Source organism: Gossypium raimondii, chromosome 1, assembly GCF_025698545.1.
Source record: "Gossypium raimondii isolate GPD5lz chromosome 1, ASM2569854v1, whole genome shotgun sequence".
NCBI classification, from domain to species: domain Eukaryota; kingdom Viridiplantae; phylum Streptophyta; class Magnoliopsida; order Malvales; family Malvaceae; genus Gossypium; species Gossypium raimondii.
In genome coordinates this window covers 10289994-10297471 of record NC_068565.1, presented here as the reverse complement: position 1 = coordinate 10297471, position 7478 = coordinate 10289994, and the positions used below count along the sequence as shown (strand labels likewise).

General features: G+C 36.0%; 1 long non-coding RNA gene across 1 annotated transcript; it reads right to left on the bottom strand.

The window, feature by feature from the left end:
• Positions 1-229: 229 nt before the first annotated feature.
• On the bottom strand, positions 230-1253 carry LOC105781520 (uncharacterized). The gene is made up of 2 exons (XR_001129589.2): positions 922-1253; positions 230-629 (listed from the first exon to the last, which is right to left on the bottom strand). It is a non-coding gene; the product is annotated as an uncharacterized LOC105781520 (long non-coding RNA).
• Between the last annotated feature and the right edge of the window lie 6225 nt (positions 1254-7478).

Here is a 7478-nt window from a genome sequence, read left to right as displayed (position 1 = left end):
GTGATGACGACGATGTTAAAGATCTTCAGGTATATTTTACTATGATTTATTTATTATATCATGCTTATTATAATTTGAGATTAATTATGACAACATGAGTAGATAAATTTTGATTTGAAACCCACGCATGTTTGTGATGGTGATTATGAAATAAAAAAATCTATTAGGACGTTTATAAGTTCGTCCTAGTAAATCTATTGCATTCCCCGAACTGAATGCAAACATAAAATAAAATAAAATCAATATTATTCCAATATTTGGTAGTACAAAATTAGTTGAAAGCTCCAAAAGAGCTAATATATTAATATCTTGTGATGATTAATCAATTGATTTTAAAAGATATTTCTAATGGATCTCATATTTGTACAGCCCAAATTTTATCCGGGCCCAACACACTTAAATCAGACAAATACAGTCCCAAAATTACAACAAACCCAATTATGCCAGGCCCAAATACAAATTAACCCTCAGCCCAAACTAAACCCTAGCCCAAAACTAAAAAAATTTTTAGCCAAAGGAAACCCTAGGTGCGCCACACCTAGGTCTGCCCATAGCCGCCAGCCTCCTCGCACGTCCTCTGGCCACCGCCGCCTCTCGCCTATCGCTGCTACCCACGTGTCTGCTACCATCTACAACACGTAAGAAGAAGATAACTAAAAAGGAAAAAAATGGTAGAGAAAAAAAATAAACTAACAAAAGCAAAAAAAACAAATGAAAAAGACAAAAAAGAATAATGACAAACGACCCTATAAAGGCTGAAAACGAAACCATTGTAACTTCTTCGAAATTTAATACAAAAAAACAAAAGAAAAGAATTGATTTTTTGAAGGTGATATTCGATCTTTTTTTCTGCTGTATTTTTATTTATTTATTTTATTTTATCTAAGAAAGAATAAAAAGGAAAGGAAAGCAAAATCTTACCTGGAATCGCCCCGCGATCTCATCGACGGAGGTCCCTTAGTCGTCGTCGGAGTCGGACTTAAAAGGGGGCTAGATTTTTTCTTTTCCTCATTTGGCCTCTCATCACCAGTCACTGACCACCGGGCTTAAAAAGGGGCTGAAAAGCCTAACCTTTCGTCACTGCCTGTTGACCGTGGCGGCGGCGTGGCCATTCACCGACGTTGGCTATGGCCAGAAGGGGAAGAGGGAGTTGAGAGAATAGGGGTTTACTTTTTAGGGTAAAAAAATGGGCTGCTAGTGACAGATTTTCTTTTTTGGGGTTTAAATGACTGGACTAAAACGACACAGTTTCATTTCGGCCCCCCAGATGTCAAAACGGCTTCGTTTCGGGGGTCGCCGACCCGCTCACCCGAGTTTGACCCGCTAAGGGTCTGCGCGTTCTGAGACAAAAGGGGCTTTTCACCGCTTTGATCCTTCCGCTTTCGTGAAGCTTTGCAATTTAGTCCTCGCCCGTCATTTTTTCTCTTTTTTAATTTCACGGTGTAATTTTCTGTTTGCTCAAATCTGGTCCACAATGGAACGCTGCGTATAGGGCTTGGGAATATTTTCCCAGTCAGTCCCTCATTGTTAAAGCACGTTCTATATCGGCCCTTAATGACTCTTGTTTATTTATAGTTTCAGCCCCCAAATTTTGGTTTGATTCCAGTATCATCATTCTTATTTATTTACAGTTTCAGCCCCAAATTCTGGTTCGATTCCAGTATCATCCTTAGTTCTTTTTTTTTTATTTTTCTTTTAAATTGCTTTTGTTTATTATTAGTTTTCTTGTTTGTTTTGATTTCGTTTTTCATTTGCTTTTTAAACTGTTTAGTTTTTTTCTTTTTATATATTACTACATGTAAACAGTTTTATTATTATTAGTTTTTAAATATTATTTATATTAAACCATTTTAGTTTGTATATATTATCTTAAATTCCTTTTCTATATTACATTCCAACTTTTTATATGGTATATTGACTTGCTTTCATAAATTATTTATTATTATTTATTTTATTTTATGTTAAGATGTATCATATGTGTTAATTATTATAAACTGTTTTATACTATTTCCTTTAAATTGCCTTTTTATTTTGATTTTGAACTCATTTTATGTATTATTTAGTTAAAATTGTTTTATCATTTTAAAATTGTTTTTTACATTTTATCTAATTGTAATTTGCTTTATACTTTTTAAATCATTGTTTAATTCATGGGTCTTTATTTATCGATGTTTGTATTTGAACGATGAATGTCGTGAGATTATTGTCACTTGCATAATATTGTATTCGTGTATTATTGTCCCGTGCGCGCTACTATATGTTATTTCATGTCATTGCATCGTGGATGTTTCAACGTTTTTGTTCGATATAATCCACTTCGTTTTGCTCCCAAAATAAATGTACGCCTTTTAAGTGTTGTACTCACGACTTTTTAAAAAGAATTTTTTTAAACAAAAGGGGCAATGTTTCGCGTTTTAGAAAATACGAGAAAACGTATCCTAACTTACGGGGTTTCGATTTTCTCGTCCAACCTAAATAGCTGAACATCCTTTTAAAATTTCAAATACATGGAATTTCGATATACAATTTAAAGACAAGCTTATTCTCGAGGGTTCAAAGTGTCGTGTCCTAACTTAGGGGATATGACATTTCACTACATCGAGACGAGAGGGTCTTTAACTCTTCTTTCAATTTATTCAAGTTTTAATAACATCAATAAAAAGGGATTGTATTTTAAATTTCCCTTCAAATTTCCAGCTTTCGACACTAAGACATTAAGTAATCAACTCGGTACCAATTTTTGAGCGCATCAAGAGTGCTAACCCTTCCTCGTGCGTAACCGACTCCCGAACCTATTTTTCTGGATTCTGTAGACCAAAAATGATCATTTTAGTAAACTCAAACTTTCATTAAAATGACTAAATTACGAGGTGACCCGATAACACCTCATAAAAAAAAGAGGATTGGTGGCGACTCCCATTCTTTTGTTTTCACTTTCAAAATTCAAGTCGACCCCGTTTTTTTCAAAAAATGGTTTCGACAGCTTGGCGATTCCACTGGGGAGTTGAAAAGAGAGTCAAGCCACATGTTGATTACTTTTTGTCTTTTTGTCAAAAATCGAGAATTTGATTTAAATATACGATCCTTTTGTTGCATTTCATCTGTCTTTATTATGATATTCATCATTGTGGTTTATAATTGCTATGTTAGTTTAAGTTTTGGTATCTTTCTGCACATTGCATTGCATGACCGTTGGTCACACTTTTTTAAGTGGGAGTGAGAAGCTACTCCTTCATGAGGTTTTCACCTCCGTGTAGGATAATGGATCGCTTTCGAGATACATCTATACCTATGTCTTCGTAAGATTTTCATCTCCGTGCAGCCGTAGGGAAATGTATTCCCCTGAGCTAAACTCAGTCCATATGAGCCTATAATAGGTGAGGATCGAGGAATCTGCAAGTTCGGGTACCCTTTCTTTAGACCCGAGCCACATATAATGAATCCTGAGAACTTATCCTAGGTAAAGCCGCGCCAAACCTTAGTGGTCACCATAATATGTGTTCTATTCTGTTGTTTATTTCTTCTGTACTAACGTATTTTGTTTTGTTTTGTTAATGATTGCTTTGCATTTTCATCAAATAGAAAAGAGGTGTTGATTCACATTCAAGTATCTAAATAGAGAGCTTGTCATAAGAAAATGAGTTTCTTGATAAAATTGAAGGCAATATGGTCATCCGAATATGGTCCTGGAAAATGTAACGAGGAAAAGGTGATAGTTTGATAAATGAGTAAACGGCTTCGCTTTGTGGCTCGAGGATTTAAGTTGACAAAGATCATTCGAGAGCTACCAACATTCCAACTCTCTTAAGGGAGCCAATGAGCATTACGAGGATGAGCGAATAATGGGTCACGACTCGGATCAAGCAAATAGGAGATTGAAGAGGTACCCTTTTGGAGAGTTCACGAGATTCGATCTTAGCATTTGGATATGAAGAAAAGATCAATGTCTTCGCCTGGAATATGAGGGCAAAGCCGCATATGTGATCCATTTTATGTAAAGAAATTTATTTTCTAGAAAAGTTGTTCTAATGGAATTGAATTCAGAATCAATGCCTCTCTTTCTTTTTGCATTCATTCCATTCATCTGCATTACATTTCATTGCATCATTTGCATTAAATTTCACGAAAAACCCTAATTAATCAAAATTGTCACAGTTGCCCTGGAAACTAACAAAAATCCATCCACTAGACATCATTACAGTACCCGAGCAAAAACTAAAGAAATAGATCAAAATTTGGAGAGGTTAGAGCAAATGCAAATACAGATGCAGGAGCAATTGACCATATTTCAACAGGAGATGAGGGATCAGATGTTAGAGTTCCAAAGAAACGTGATGAGCCAGTTAACTCAGTTATTGGCTAGAGGGTTAGAAAAAGGAAAAGGTTAGGCAGTACACTTTGGGGATGGTAATGAAGACTCTACCTATTCCTCAAGTTTTACCCCGATAAGTGTCCAGGTCCAGCCAGAGGCGCGTCCACAAAAGGCACACTTTACTATCAAACCCCAACAATATTAGACTGGTACATCGACACCAGTGAATTTCCCGACAAGCCCAGGATCCGATCTGAGGTGTAATCTAACTAAGCCTGTTGCCCTTGATAATCCAAAATAAGTGAGGGTAGAATACCCAGATACTATAAAAGCCTCTAGGAAGAAGAGGAATAAGGGGATAATGCGGGCAAGTATAACAAGGGCTACTCAAAACTAGTCACTGTGGGCCAATCAAAGACAAAAACCACTAGCCATTTGGGCCCTTTAAAATGAGAATCTTATACGAAGAAAGATATAGAAAGGACTCAGTTCACGCATATACCGATGTCATGTAGAGAGCTATATCAAAACCTATTTAATGCACATGTGGTATTTCCCTTCTACCTGAAACCAATATTGCCCCCATTTCCTAAATGGTATAATGCAAATGCCCAGTGTGAATACCATGCAGGAATCACGGGGCACTCGATAGAAAATTGCACCGCATTTAAGAAGATAGTGGAAAGACTCATCAATACGGGCATTGTCAAATTCAATGAGTTCTCTAGAGCAAAAAATTTACTACCCAATCATATTAACGATGGGGTGAATGCAACGTAAGAAAAAATGTTAGGAGGCGTTCACATCAATGCCATGTGTGAGGACACAATCGAAAAGGGACCTTGTTAGATATCTACCCTTATATGCCTGGAAGTGTTCTGAACAATTGGACTACGGAAGAGATTCCTGTAGTTTTTAGAGCCGATTTAGAGTAATGTTTAAAACATGCTTGTTGCTTTAAGCCTAGGAGCAGTAAGGGTCCGTTTTGTGAAATAGGCTCATGTCCAACATCTTTATGTCAATAAAATGCATCTTTGTTTCTTACTTCGAGCAAATATTCTTTTATTGTTTCCATTTCATTCATAATCTTACTATACAACTAAATATTCCTAGATTCTTTTATTCTTTGGATCTACTTTCGTCCCTATAACAGGTTTCTAGATATCAATGATATGAGTGACACTACTATTGACTCAGAACTTCCTTTTGAGCAAGATATGTGTCCAGAGGAACCTCAAGACTTTGAAGGGGACCGAAACTGTAGCTTATCTCCTGATTTGTTAAGGATAGCATAACAAGATCCTACCTTACAAAAAAATCAATAGAAGTCACGGCCTTTCTCTATGTGGGGCACGAATGTCATCAAGCCGATCTCGTCGTAAGTTTTTAGCGGTCATCGATTCATCTTCGTGGTCGTCGATTACTTCACTAAGTGGGTGAAAGCTGCTTCATATGCCAATGTCACAAAGTCGACAGTCAGTAAATTCTTGAAAATCATATGTCAATATGAAACGCCAAAAAGGATCATATCAGACAATGCATTGAATTTAAACAACAGCACGGCGTTAAAAGTTTGCAGTCTGTTCAAGATTAACACCATATCGCCCCAAAATGAACGGTAAAGTGGAGGCAAACAAAAAAGGCAAAAAAAGTAAAAAAGTAAAAAAGCCAAAAAGTAAAAATAAAATAAAAAAACCAAGAAAAAAAATGAAAAAAAACTCTACCGGGGCAACTCATTTCTTATTGGTATATGGAATAATGACATTTTTACCCATCGAAGTTGATATTCCTACCCTTCGAGTCTTGTTAGAGCTGAAGTTGGATGAAGCAGAATGGATCCAAGCCCGATATGAACAGTTAAAGTTGATTAAAGAGAAAAGGATTGAAAAATATCTGTCATGGTCAAATGTAACAAAAATGAATGATGCAAGGTCACCAAAAAAGTTCACCCCAGAGAATTCCATGAGAGGGACTTGATATTGAAAAAGATCATTTCCATACAAAAGGACTTCAGAAGAAAGTGGATGCCAAATTGGGAAGGACCTTACGTGGAAGGCCTTATCTGGAAAAGCGTCGATATTGACCAAGATGGATGGCAAGAAACTGCCTAATCCTTTGAATTATGATTCAAGAAATAAATACTTCACTTAAAAAAAGAAACGAAAAAAAAAGAAAAAAAAAGAATAACGAAAAAATGAAAGGAGAGGCCAATGTGAAAACCCGCAAAGGGCGCCTTAAAACCAAAGGGGTTTTGAATTGAAAACCTAGGAATGGGCAGTTCAAATTTTGATCGAAGATGGGGCATGCGGTAGTTTTGTCCTCTCTAAATTAATAAGAAGGAGAGATGCTACATCTTGGGGCATCAACAAAGTCTTCTAAGACTTCTAAACACATATCAAGTTCAAAAGGGTCCTCAAGAATTTGGGGCAGAGAAGCTCATGCTACGATATATGGGGCACCTATTTCTATTTTATTCATTTTTTGTATTTTTGAAAAAATACGCCATCTTGATTAATTTATTCTTATTTTGTATTCTAGCAAAATTTGCTATCTTGATTGATCCATTCATTTCGAGCTTTGCTCTCGACAAAATTTCATCTTGTCCATTTTAATAATCTTTTTCAAGCATTTTTCATTGAAATAACGATTAATGGACTGATAATATTCAAGCAGATAGAGTTCTGCATATTACTCTGAAAACTTCTAAATAGTACGAGGACCTAAACCAGGGCTATTGTTTAGAACTAACCAACTTAAGGGTTAAAAGCATTGGAGAAAGAATAGTCTAAATTGTGACTATTTCTTTGGTTTTTCTGTCAAAGATACTGATTGAACAAGAGGGCATCAGTGATAGAACCTTGATAAACAACGAGTAATGACAAATTAAGCATTAAAACAGGATTATTCTCGAAAAATGACATTCTAAATTCATACAAATATCGTTCAATGCAAATATCATTCATACACATCCAGTTAGGAGCATTTGATTCATTCTAATCATGACATCCTAAACATTAGGCATAAATAGGTCCTTGAAATGGATTTCACAGGTCATATTCCCCAGAGAACAGATCAATGAAGTTGCCCATACCCCTGAAGTTGTAGTGGGATGGATTAAAGTCGTCATATCTAGCCTGACCTCCCTGAGTTTGTAGTGGAGCAGACT